The sequence below is a fragment of the Apium graveolens genome, chromosome 5 (assembly GCF_009905375.1).
Source record: "Apium graveolens cultivar Ventura chromosome 5, ASM990537v1, whole genome shotgun sequence".
NCBI classification, from domain to species: Eukaryota; Viridiplantae; Streptophyta; class Magnoliopsida; order Apiales; family Apiaceae; genus Apium; species Apium graveolens.
The window spans coordinates 9,458,428-9,470,767 of NC_133651.1; positions in this window are offsets into that span (position 1 = coordinate 9,458,428).

Sequence of the window (12,340 nt, forward strand, 5' to 3'; positions counted from 1 at the left end):
TGCAATTTTAAGAAGGTTAGATCAAAGTTGACATTTATTTTTAAAATTTCTGGTTGCAGAAAGTAAACAATGGTCGCGAATTTTCAAGAAATGAAGGGTAAGGAAATGGGAGCTTACTGTATCCTCTGACAGCTCAAAAAAACGCTAAAGTCTTCGTAACTGATGTGTCTTTTTAAAGATTTTTGTTTGTATATGTGAAGGGAGTTGAGGCTATTTGCCCCCGCCTTTTTAAAATTTTTAAACGAGTAAAATTTATTACAAATGTGTCCTCTAAATGTTTGGTAAATCGACATGGCAATTGTGGATCAATTCATAAAACATGTTGGATTTTCATATGTCTTCACCTCCACTCCTATTTAAAATTCTTCAATGTCTGATGACTGAAGCCCCATATATAGACCTTGAGTATACGAAAAAGAAAAGTACAATAAACAGAAGTCGCCAAATTGCAATGTTGGAATCGATTACCGAGTTGGTTAGCAACAGTTAACACACTTTTATAAAGAACTTCTTGTCAAGTTCACCTCACATACATTTCACCGTTGCAAATTACAAGATTAATTATAGATTCGGAACAAATTTAAATCATGTCATTAAAAATAGTTATTTTAATACAAAAATGGCCTACGAACTACAAGTATCATTAATTTTCTACTAAAACGTCCTAGGAACAATATGTGTAGACTCGAAAGCATGTTCAAACTCCGAGTCTTGTTACTGGTGAAATAAATTAATATTAGGCATTCCTGATCATTTACTGCAAGGATAACTGGGTTCAGTAAAATCAAGACCAACATGAACACAATATAATTTAGACAATTCAACAATCATTTGCAGGCTTTCACAATTTAAAGGAACAAATCATATATAAACCCGACCACTGTTTAGACATTTCTGTAAAGCATAAACTATCATTTCCTCTGGCATATCTCTGTATGCAAACTCTATATATGTAAGGAGAATCAAAAATAGTGCTCAATAGTAGAGATGTTAGTCAACATTAGATGTGACATCTCCACCCATGTTCTCTGACTGTGACGGCGCTTTCCTCTTTGAAATGCTGCATAACCTGCATTTGTTTAGCAAACAATAAGTTGAAATGTAGAATAAATAAACCCAAGCTTGTAATAAATTCAAAATTCTTCCAACCACTTTTTTAGTGACTATTTACAATCTTAGTATTATAAAACAGAATGAACAATTTTGACAGAGAAAACAAGCTATTAATTTTATCTTTAATCGGTATTTCGCCTCTAATCAAAAATATTTTTCTTTAAGTAAATTCACGTGTTTGGCTAATTTACTTCATCTTTTTCTTTCTACATGATCTCTGTAGATTTAAGTAAGAAAAATATAATTGAGTATTCACACTCGATTAGAAGTGGATTTTTAAAAAAGTTAATATAATCATTTTTTGACAGGTGATAATAACCGTTAATGACTTAAATTTTTAGAAGGGGTATTTTTCAAAAAAAAGGTAAAACTGGACCATTTTTAAGTACTAAAATGAATGAGATTTTACCAGGTCTAGCCTTCTTTTCCCATGATTCCTTTGTTACTTGTTCATAAAATTCTTTTACTTCTTCTGCGGCATTTTCAGTCTCTTCAGCTTCTTTTTCTGTTTCTTCAGCCTCTAGCAGCTTCGGCCTTCTTAACTGCTGCTACTGCAGCAGCAGCATCCTCAGGACTCATCTGCGCTAGCATCATCAGCTCAGCATCAACTTCGGGCCATGGGCTATTTGAGTACTCCATTCGGTGCTGCACCAGAAAATATAGTAGCAAAATATTTTATTGCATGGTTTACCCCTGACTGAAAACTTATAAGAAGTACTTTCAAATCAAGGGCAGATTCATTTAGGGGACATGTGCCCGCCAAGAACCCAAAATTAGCGTCCCCACCCACTAAACCCAAAATTAGCATTTTCTAATAAAAAATTTAGATATAATTATGTATATTTTGTAAAGTTTCCCACTCAAAAAGTTTAAGTGCCCTATAATGCTAATAAATCTTTCATAATTTGAGTTATTTTTAATTTTAATTTATTTATTGTTATATGATCATAATTAGAGATTAAATTATTGGAATACTAATTTTTAGCACTTCAATATTAAAAAACTTGAAAAATCTAGTGAAAATGACAAAAAAAAATTGAATTTGGACCACTTTTAAATATAAAGAATATGACACAGTTTCGTGCCAAGATGGTGTGAGCAGAACCAGAATACTTATAACATAAAGAATGTATGCAAGTCAAATCGAAAACCGCATTTCAACCCAAGGAAAACAACATAGATTGTATTGAGAAATGATTAATCAGTAAGTACTAGATAAGTTATGATTAATCAGTAAGTACTAGATAAGTTTCCTAAAAGGCAAGAAACTAAATCCTTATATTTTGCTATTTTCGGAGGCCTGTGATTTACAACTTAAAGTAGAAATTTCACAGTCAAATCAACAAGAAACAAATGAGCACTTGACCTAAGACGTTAATATGCTTGTCAATATCAGCAAATAAGCAATGCAAGCTTATAATTAGAGGAATAACATCTCAAAGTAGAAACTTCACTATGAATTAAATAAGAAACAAAAAGAAAATATTTGACCTATGAACTCAATATACTTGTTGATTTTAGCAATACTCTAAGGTATATCTAATTTATTTATTAACCCTCTATGTGAATCAAACAGTCTTACAAAATAAAGGCATAGCAACCAGGTTGCAGCAAAGACAATAAATTAAAAAATTCTGCTTTATTTTCTCCTCTGAAGAGGAAAATGTTAATTACCTTGATGAGTTTTCCATCAACTGCAACAGTTCTCATGTTTCCCAAAGAAAACGTTTCCAAATTCAGAGGTGGCAATGGCTTTTGCAAATAAATAGGGTCGTTAGAATATTAACACTTCATTCTACAAATATCGTTAGAATGAGTTGACATGATTCTTTTCAATATTTATCAACACTTCATTAGATATTAACATGAAAAAGATTGATCTGGGAAATATATGAATATATCCGCTGAACTTAAGAGACCCTAGCTCATAAAGTTTCATTATTATCAATATTATTCCGAAACATCAGCAAGTTGTGAAGTATAACCTAAATACTGTTTGAAAACAACCTGTATTTTGGTAGAAATAGATTGCTGCTTGACATTCCTTAGATCTTCTAGTTTGCAGTCATCAAACCTGCATTTCCAATATTGATATTCAGTATACATACAGAGTAAAAAATTACGCTAAAATTAGATGTGTTGGCTTGCAATTAAGGTGCTATTAATAGTTATTTGTTCCATCTTCTCCAGAAAGAGATATACATATATATGTGGAATATTGGCTGGATTTTGTTACAATTGACACCGTTCTAGTGTAGAATATAAGTGGTGAAAATTTTAGCATCAATGAGTATCATACATAGTTATCAGCACCACTAATTCAGCAGTGGTGCAACCAGATATTGGCACTTGAACAATCGGTAATTAAATAAATATGTTTCCTAACTTTAACACACATACTAGATTTTACTAATTATTATCAAGTTCTAATTTAGTTGCAGCCGAAAAAGATACAAGTCCACAGCCGTGTACAGACCTAGTTCATGTTAACTGTTAAAGTGTGAGAATTGAGGATATATATAATACGACAACCTTGTTAGTTTTTCAGTTTCCCACTTGTAATGCTTCATTAGTTGAGGACAGTGGCTCAAATTCATCAGTTTTACCTTCATCACAGCCCTCACAGAGAAGAGCCGCAGACTTATCACCCTGTCTGCTGGTCATCTTGATATTCTTTTGAACAGTCTTGCAGCTGTCTCGAGACTTGCCATTCATTGCTAACAGCATATTTCTCCAATTGTCCTGACAACTATATTCAAAAGTATTGTGGAGAAAAAGAAACATAATAATGGAACCATGGAAGGCTCGCATATATTCTTGCTGACAGTATTTATACTAGTATGTGCATAATTAGCTGATTCTTATTACTGTTCAATCAGAGAGTAACGTATTTTTCAGCAATGAAAGAAGTTGTGTGCAAAGTTCATCATACCTTGAGGTCCACATTAGAACGTGCACGCAAGATACTTCCGAACTGGTGGTCTTTGAGAATATTGTTGGCATTATTAATCTAAACTATATTTGCCAAGGTGTTTTATTTTGTTGCTCGTGTTGCTGGTTTGCAGCACTATTTGATACATGGGACTTGGTCATTGAGCATTAGCATGTTTGTAGGAGAAGTAGTGGAATAATCCGTAGTGGCATATTGTTATTAGGAAAGCTGTTGCATTAGTTCCTATTTTCCAGCTTATCTTTTGTACGCTCTTTCTATTTACATCTTATGTTCTCTTTGAAATAAAACAGTGAGTTCCAGCATATCTCTGTTTCTCTTAGTTTTCATTCATAAAATTGTTTATATTGTAACATTTTGGTATCAGAGCTACACACAGCTGGTGGATGCCCAAGTGTATGGCCAGACCAAGAACAACAGAGACCGAGAAAATTAAGGAGAGCACGGTGGAATTAAATTATCCCATGTTGACAAGGGGGAACTACACGGTGTGGGTCTTGAAGATGAAGGCGTGTATGGATGCACATGGAATATGGGTGGCAGTGTCACCAAAGGACCGGAAAGCTGTTGTTGAAGAAAAGAAAGACAAGATGGCGTTGGCTGTTATCTATCAGCGAATCCCTGAGGATATTCTTTTGTCGATAGCGGAGAAAGAAACCGCGAAGGAGGCCTGGGAAGCAGTGAAGGTGCTTTGTCAGGGAGCAGAACGGGTGGAAACGGCTAGAATTCAAACTCTAAGATCAGAGTTTGAAGCAATGATTATAAAGGAAGGTGAATCTCTCGACGATTTTTGCCTAAAATTAAATGGACTAACAAACATACGAACCTTGGGTGATGAAATGGCTGAGGCGTATGTTGTTAAAAAGGTATTGAGAGCAATGCGATATAAATTCTTGCAAATTACTTCCGCCATCGAGCAATTTGGCGATCTGGAGAAGATGAGTATTGAGGAAGTAATAGGTTCATTGAAGGCGCATGAGGAAAGGCTCTATGGACAACCTGATGCGAGTGGGGGCACTAATCAGTTGCTACTCACGGAGGAAGAATGGAGGAAGAAGGAGAAGGAGGAGAGTAAATTGCTGCTTACAAGGGAGGAATGGATTAAACGGTCCAATAGAGGTGAAGGTAGCTCACAGAGATTCAGGGGAAAGGAGACATTCCGAGGAAATCGTGATAAAAGTAAAGTTAGATGTTGGAATTGCCTTGGGTATGGCCATTTTGCTGCAGATTGTAAAAAGCCGAAACGCGTCAAGGAGCAAAGAGAAGAAGCTAACATGGTGCAAGTGCCAGACAATGAACCAGCCCTTCTTCTGACAGAATGTGACGAAGGAGAAAAGAATGTGATGCTGATAAATGAGGAGAAGATGAGTCCGAAAATTAACAAAGGAGCTGGTGAGGTAGTGTCAAACCTTTGGTATTTAGATAACGGAGCAAGCAACCACATGACCGGACAAAAATCAAAATTTAAGGAATTGAATGAAGAGATAAAAGGGCAGGTGAAATTTGGTGATGGCTCGTTGGTTCAGATAAAAGGAAAGGGATCGATAGCAGGGGACGAGAGAATTCTTCACGATGTATACTACATACCGGCACTTTGTAGTAACATCATCAGCTTAGGACAAATGACTGAGGAAGGATATAAGATATCAATGAATGGAGATTTTCTGTGGGTTAGAGACACGCAAGACATTCTGTTCATGAAGGTAAAAAGGTCCTTGAATCGATTATATAAGATTATAATTAATACTGGAGATGCAGGTTGTTTACTCTCGGAAGGAATTCAAGGCCAAGAATGGCTATGGCACTCAAGACTCGGTCATGTAAATGCTAATGCAATACAAGAGATGGGAATGAGATAGATGGTGCACGGGCTGCCAAAGTTACAACATTTGAAGGGGGTATGTACTGGGTGTTTAATGTCGAAACAAATCAAAAAATTATTTCCTCAACAAAGTAATTACAGTGCAAGCAAGGAGTTAGAATTGGTGCATGGTGACTTGTGTGGGCCAATCACGCCTTTAACAACAGCTGGAAATAGGTATGTATTTTTATTCGTTGATGATTATAGACGTGTGATGTGGGCTTATTTGTTAAAGGCAAAGAATGAGGCATTTGAAGCATTCAAACGCTTTAAGGCCTTAGTTGAAGATGGTAAGGAGAGAAAAATCAAGACTTTTAGAATGGACCGAGGAGGTGAATTTTGCTCCAAGGAATTCTTGAATTATTGTGAAGATAATGGAATAAACAGGCACTTCACAGCACCATATTCACCCCAATAAAACAGAGTGGTTGGGCGACGTAACAGAACTCTGATCGAGATGACAAGAAGCTTGCTTAAGGGAATGAAGATGCCAAGTTATTTTTGGGGTGAGGCTATCCGACATGCCATTTATTTGTTAAATCGTTTGCCTACTAGAGCAGTGTCAGGAATTACTCCATATGAGGCGTGGTCTGGTGAAAACCCATATATAGGACATGTACGTGTGTTTGGATGTATAGCTTATATGCGTATTCCTAATGTTAATTTGCAGAAGTTGGATGACAGAAGCAAGGTGGTAGTACACTTAGGGAAAGAACCCGGAACCAAGGCGTATAGAGTTTATGATCCAGTTAACAAAAGGGTGCACGTAAGCAGGGACTTGATTTTTGAGGAAACAAGGTCGTGGGCTTGGGCATGTGATTTTGAGAGTGAAAAATCTGATGAAGGAAATTTCGTAGTGTTTGGGCTGGGGTCTGGTGAATCTCGAGATAATGAAACAGGAGGTGAAGACAACACGTTGAGTGATGAAGTGGGTAACTCAAGAGAGTCAGAATATGACTCGAGTTCTGATGCATCAGTAGAATCCTTATCTTCGACAAATTCTCAAGTGTCAAATACAGAAAGGGACTCGAGTAGTGCACCCCATAAATACTGGTCTCTCTCAGATATATATGATGATGCTGAACACGTAGAATTGGAGGATGATGAGTTATTTTTTGTAGCAACAGATGAGCCAATAAATTATGCACAGGCATCCAAGGATCGACTGTGGAAACAAGCTATGAAGAATGAACTGGAGTCAGACGAACAGAATAAAACCTGGAGCTTGACAACGTTGCCACCTGGACAAAAGGTAATAAATTTGAAGTGGGTGTTCAAGTTAAAGAAAGATACAGCTGGTAATATAGTAAAACACAAGGCACAAATTGTTCTAAAAGGTTAGGTACAGAGAAAATGAATTGATTTTGAAGAGATTTTTGCTCCAGTGACTCGATTGGAAATAGTGCGACTACTACTCGCTCTTGCTGCTAAACATAGTTGGGAAGTTCATCACCTCGATGTAAAGACGGCATTTTTAAATGGTGAGATTGAAGAAGAGGTGTACGTGTCTCAACTAGAAGGGTTCGTTATGAAGGGAGAAGAACATTTGGTGTATAAGCTTCATAAGGCTCTCTACGGGCTTCGACAGGCGCCCAGGGCCTGGTACTCGAAATTAAATAAATGCCTAGAGGAGCTTGGTTTCACTAAATGTCCACATGAGCACGCTGTTTATACCAAAAGAATTGAGAAGGAGACGTTGATAGTAGCTGTGTATGTCGACGATCTCTTGATAACCGGAACCAGCAAGTCAGTCATTGAAGATTTTAAAATGCAGATGAATCAAAAATTCGACATGAGCAACCTGGGTTTATTGTCTCACTATTTGGGTATTGAGGTAAAGCAAAGCATGGGACATATAGAGTTAAGACAGACGACATATGCCAAGAGCATTTTGGAGAAGGCGGGATTAGCAGAGTGTAACCCAACAAGGTACCCCATGGATCCCAAAGAAGTTATCACTAAGGATGAAGGGGGAAAGGAGGTAGATGCGACTTTTTATAAAAGCTTGATTGGTGGTCTGCGTTACCTGGTTCACACCAGGCCAGACATTGCTTATTCCGTTGGAATAATTAGTAGGTTCATGGAGAAGCCTACTACAATGCATCTAAATGCTGTAAAATGTGTGCTTCGATATGTGCGAGGAACTTTGAACTACGGGCTTGTATATACAAAGAACAGTGGTAACAACATTATGACAGGATATACAGATAGTGATTTGGCTGGGAACTTGGTAGATCGTAAGAGCACTGGAGGCAAGGTGTTTTACCTGAATAAGAGTCTGATAACTTGGGTTTCACAAAAACAGAAATGTGTTTCTCTTAGTTCGTGTGAAGCTGAATTTATGGCTGCTACAGCTGTAGCATGCCAGGCAATATGGTTGAAGAATTTGCTATCCAAAATCACAGGTGAGAGTCTTGGCCATGTGGTGTTGTATATAGACAATAAGTCGGCTATTGATCTAGCTAAGAATCCGATATTTCACGGAAGAAGCAAGCATATAGATATACGCTATCATTTCATTCGAGAATGTGTCGAGAAGGGAGATATTCTGGTGAAGCATATTAGCTCAGAGAAGCAAAGAGCAGACGTGTTGACGAAATCTCTTGCAGCATTCAAGTTCGAGAAAATGCGAGGCTTACTTGGCTTGAAGGATCTGTCTGTGCAAGTTTAGATTAAGGGGGAGTTTGTTGACATTATTAATCTAAACTATATTTGCCAAGGTGTTTTATTTTGTTGCTGGTGTTGCTGGTTTGCAGCACTGTTTGATACATGGGACTTGGTCATTCAGCATTAGCATGTTTGTAGGAGAAGTAGTGGAATAATCTGTAGTGGCATATTGTTATTAGGAAAGTTGTTGCATTAGTTCCTATTTTCCAGCTTATCTTTTGTACGCTCTTTCTATTTACATGTTATGTTCTCTTTGAAATAAAATAGTAAGTTCCGGCATATCTATGTTTCTCTTAGTTTTCATTCATAAAATTGTTTATATTGCAACAAATATCGGCCTATTTTCCCAGCATCATGCTCGTCAACACATTTGCATATGGAAAGAAGATAGTTAAAATTTTACTGAAACAAATTTAGCACAAACTACATTATATTCCACTTTTAATATTTAAAACAATCCCTCTAACCCCAACTATAGAAAATAAATAATATATTTTTGATTATTAAAATAATAGAATTGTGTGGGAGTCTCTAGAATAATCTTGGTACATGTATTAGTATTTTTCTATGTTCAAAGTATTGGTGTAGGTACATGTAATCTCTAGATACATGTATCTTGGTCAAGTGATGTCTATTGGAGTCTAAGAGTTATCTAGATCTTTCTATGAAGTCCTATATAAAGCCTTGTACCAAGTCATTTGTAATCAAGTAAATTTTCAAGTAATACATTTCTTCTCCTAAATTGTCTTGTGTGAGTTTGAGTGAGATCCTTTCTTCCAACAAAGTGGTATCAAAAGCCAAAGGTTTTACTTCTACTTGTCTTCAAAGAAGGCTTGTGTGGTGTAAAGAAGAAGGAGATCATGGCAAATGGAATATCTCAATGGCAAATGCCAAAGTTCACCAAAGATAATTATGAGAATTGGTGCATTCGTATGAAGGCGATCCTTGGAGCAAATGATGTGTGGGAAATTGTGGAGAAAGGATTGGAGGTGCCCGAAAATGAAGGAAATTTCAATCAAGTTTAAAAAGATCAACTTCAAGCCCAAAGAAAGAAGGATCAAAAGGTGATCATGATCATTCATCAATTTTTGGAAGATTCTATGTTACAAAAAGTGGCTTCCGCAACAACATCAAAGAAAGTTTGGGATACTTTCAAATCTTCTTTTAGTGGCGATGCTAAAGTAAAGAGAGTTCAGCTACAAACACTTCGTGGCGAGTTTGAGGCTTTGCAAATGAAGGAATCTGAATCAATCTCAGATTATTTTTCAAAGGTCTTGACCGTTGTCAATCAAATGAAAAGCAATGGATAAGAGGTAAATGATGTTCGTGTTATTGGAAAAGTTCTTCGTTCACTTCACTCTAAATTTGATTACAAAGTTGTGGCAATTGAGGAGGCTAAAGATATAGATGAAATGACTATTGATGAGCTTATGGGATCATTACAAGCCCATGAAGAAAAAATGTTAAAGAAGGAGCTAATTGAACAAGCCTTATAATCAAAGTTATCTTTTAAAGATAATAATGTAAGGTATATGAGGAGCCAAAGAGGTCTTGGACAAGGACATGAAAGAGGATTTCTATATGGACAAGCGTGGCCAACAAAGGGAGGAAAGTCAAAGGTATGAAAGATTGTACGATACAAGAAATTCAAGAGGCCGTGGAAGAGGAAGAGTTACACCAAGGTATGGCAAGTCAAATGTTAAATGCTATAATTGTCAAAATTTTGGTCACTATGCTTCCGAGTGTCACGCTTCAAAAAATCAAGTGGAGGAGAAAGCTAATTTTGTTGAAGATAAAGGCAATGTTGATGAGCCCACTTTGCTTCTAGTGCATAAAGGAGAAGTAAATTGTGAAGATAATTTGTGGTATCTTGATAGCGGCGCAAGTTATCATATGTATAGCAATAAAAATTTGTTCGTGGATCTTGATGAGAAAGTGAATGGAAAAATCACTTTTGGAGACTCTTCGGGAGTACCCATCAAAGGCAAAGGTAACATCTTAATTCACTTGAAAAATGGAGATCATAATTTTATTTCAAGTGTTTATTATGTGCCTAGCATGAAAAATAATATCTTGAGTTTGGGGCAACTAATGGAGAAAGGCTATACCATCACCATGAAAGATGGATTTCTCAATTTGAGAGATTCTAATGATAATTTAATTGCAAAGGTGCCTATGACCAAGAATCGTATGTTTATTCTCAAAATTCAAAATAATGTTGCAAAATGTCTTAAGGCTTGTGTTAGAGATTCTTCTTGGCTTTGGCATCTTAGGTTTGGGCACTTGAACTTTGATGGACTAAATTCACTATCAAAGAAGCATATGGTGAATGGATTGCCTCACATCAACCATCCAAACCAAAGTTGTGAAGGATGTCTTTTCGGAAAACAATCAAGAAATAGCTTTCCAAAGGAATCTATGTCTAGAGCAAAGGAGCCACTTAAACTCATTCATTCCGATGTATGTGGGCTTTTTAATCCTCCATCTTTTAGTAAGAATCGCTATTTCTTGTTATTCATTGATGATTTTAGCCGCAAGATATGGGTGTACTTTCTCAAAGAGAAGTCTCAAGTTTTTGAATGCTTCAAAAAGTTCAAAGCCCAAGTTAAAAAAGAGACCAAGTATCAAATAAAAGCCATTCGTTCGGATCGAGGAGGTGAATTCAATTGAAAGGAGTTCTTGCAATTTTTTGAAGCTCATGGTATTAGACGACCCGCAACGGTTCCAAGATCACCACAACAAAATGGAGTCGCCGAAAGAAAAAATAGGAGCATTCTTAACATGGCTAGAAGCATGCTAAAGAGCAAGAATATGCCTAAGGAATTTTGGCCGAAGCGGTAGATTGTGCCTTCTACATGTCAAATAGATGTCCCACGAGAAGTGTTAAAGTCATAACTCCGCAACAAGCATGGAAAGGAAAGAGACCATCTATTGCTTACTTAAGAGTTTTTGGAAGCATAGCTTATGCACACGTTGATGATGAGCTAAGAACAAAGTTGGATTACAAGAGTGAAAAGTATGTGTTTGTTGGCTATGATGCAAGAGCAAAGGGGTACAAACTTTACAACCCCATCAATGAAAAGATTGTTATTAGTCGAGATGTTGTATTTGACGAAGAGAGCTCATGGGATTGGAGCAACACACAAGAAGATTATAGTTTCTTCCCATTTGTTGATGAAGAAAGTGAAGAAAATATCACTCCTCCCACATCACCATGAGCAACAAGTGATGGACAAACTCCTTTATCTTCTTCAAGTGATAATGATGATACACCACCAAGACGTTATAGAAGTCTTGGAGAAATATACGATGAAACGGAAGAGGTTCCCACTATTTCCGACTTAACACTTCTTTGTCTTTTAGCTGAAACCGAACCAACAAGCTTCAAAGAAGCCGTGCAAGATGAAAGGTGGAAGAAAGCAATGGACGACGAGATTGAGTCTATAAAGAAGAATGACACATGGGAGTTAGCAACACTTCCAAAAGGACAAAAAGCTATTTGTGTAAAGTGGATTTATAAGGTGAAGAAGAATGCCCAAGGTAAAGTGGAAAAATATAAGGCATGATTGGTGGCCAAAGGCTACAATCAAAGACATGGAGTTGATTATGACAAAGTCTTTTCCCCGGTTGCAAGAATGGACACTATAAGGCTAATCATCTCATTAGCGGCTCAAAATGGATGGAAAATTCATCAAATGGATGTGAAGTCCACTTTCTTGAATGGTGTTCTTGAAGAAACCGTGTATGTG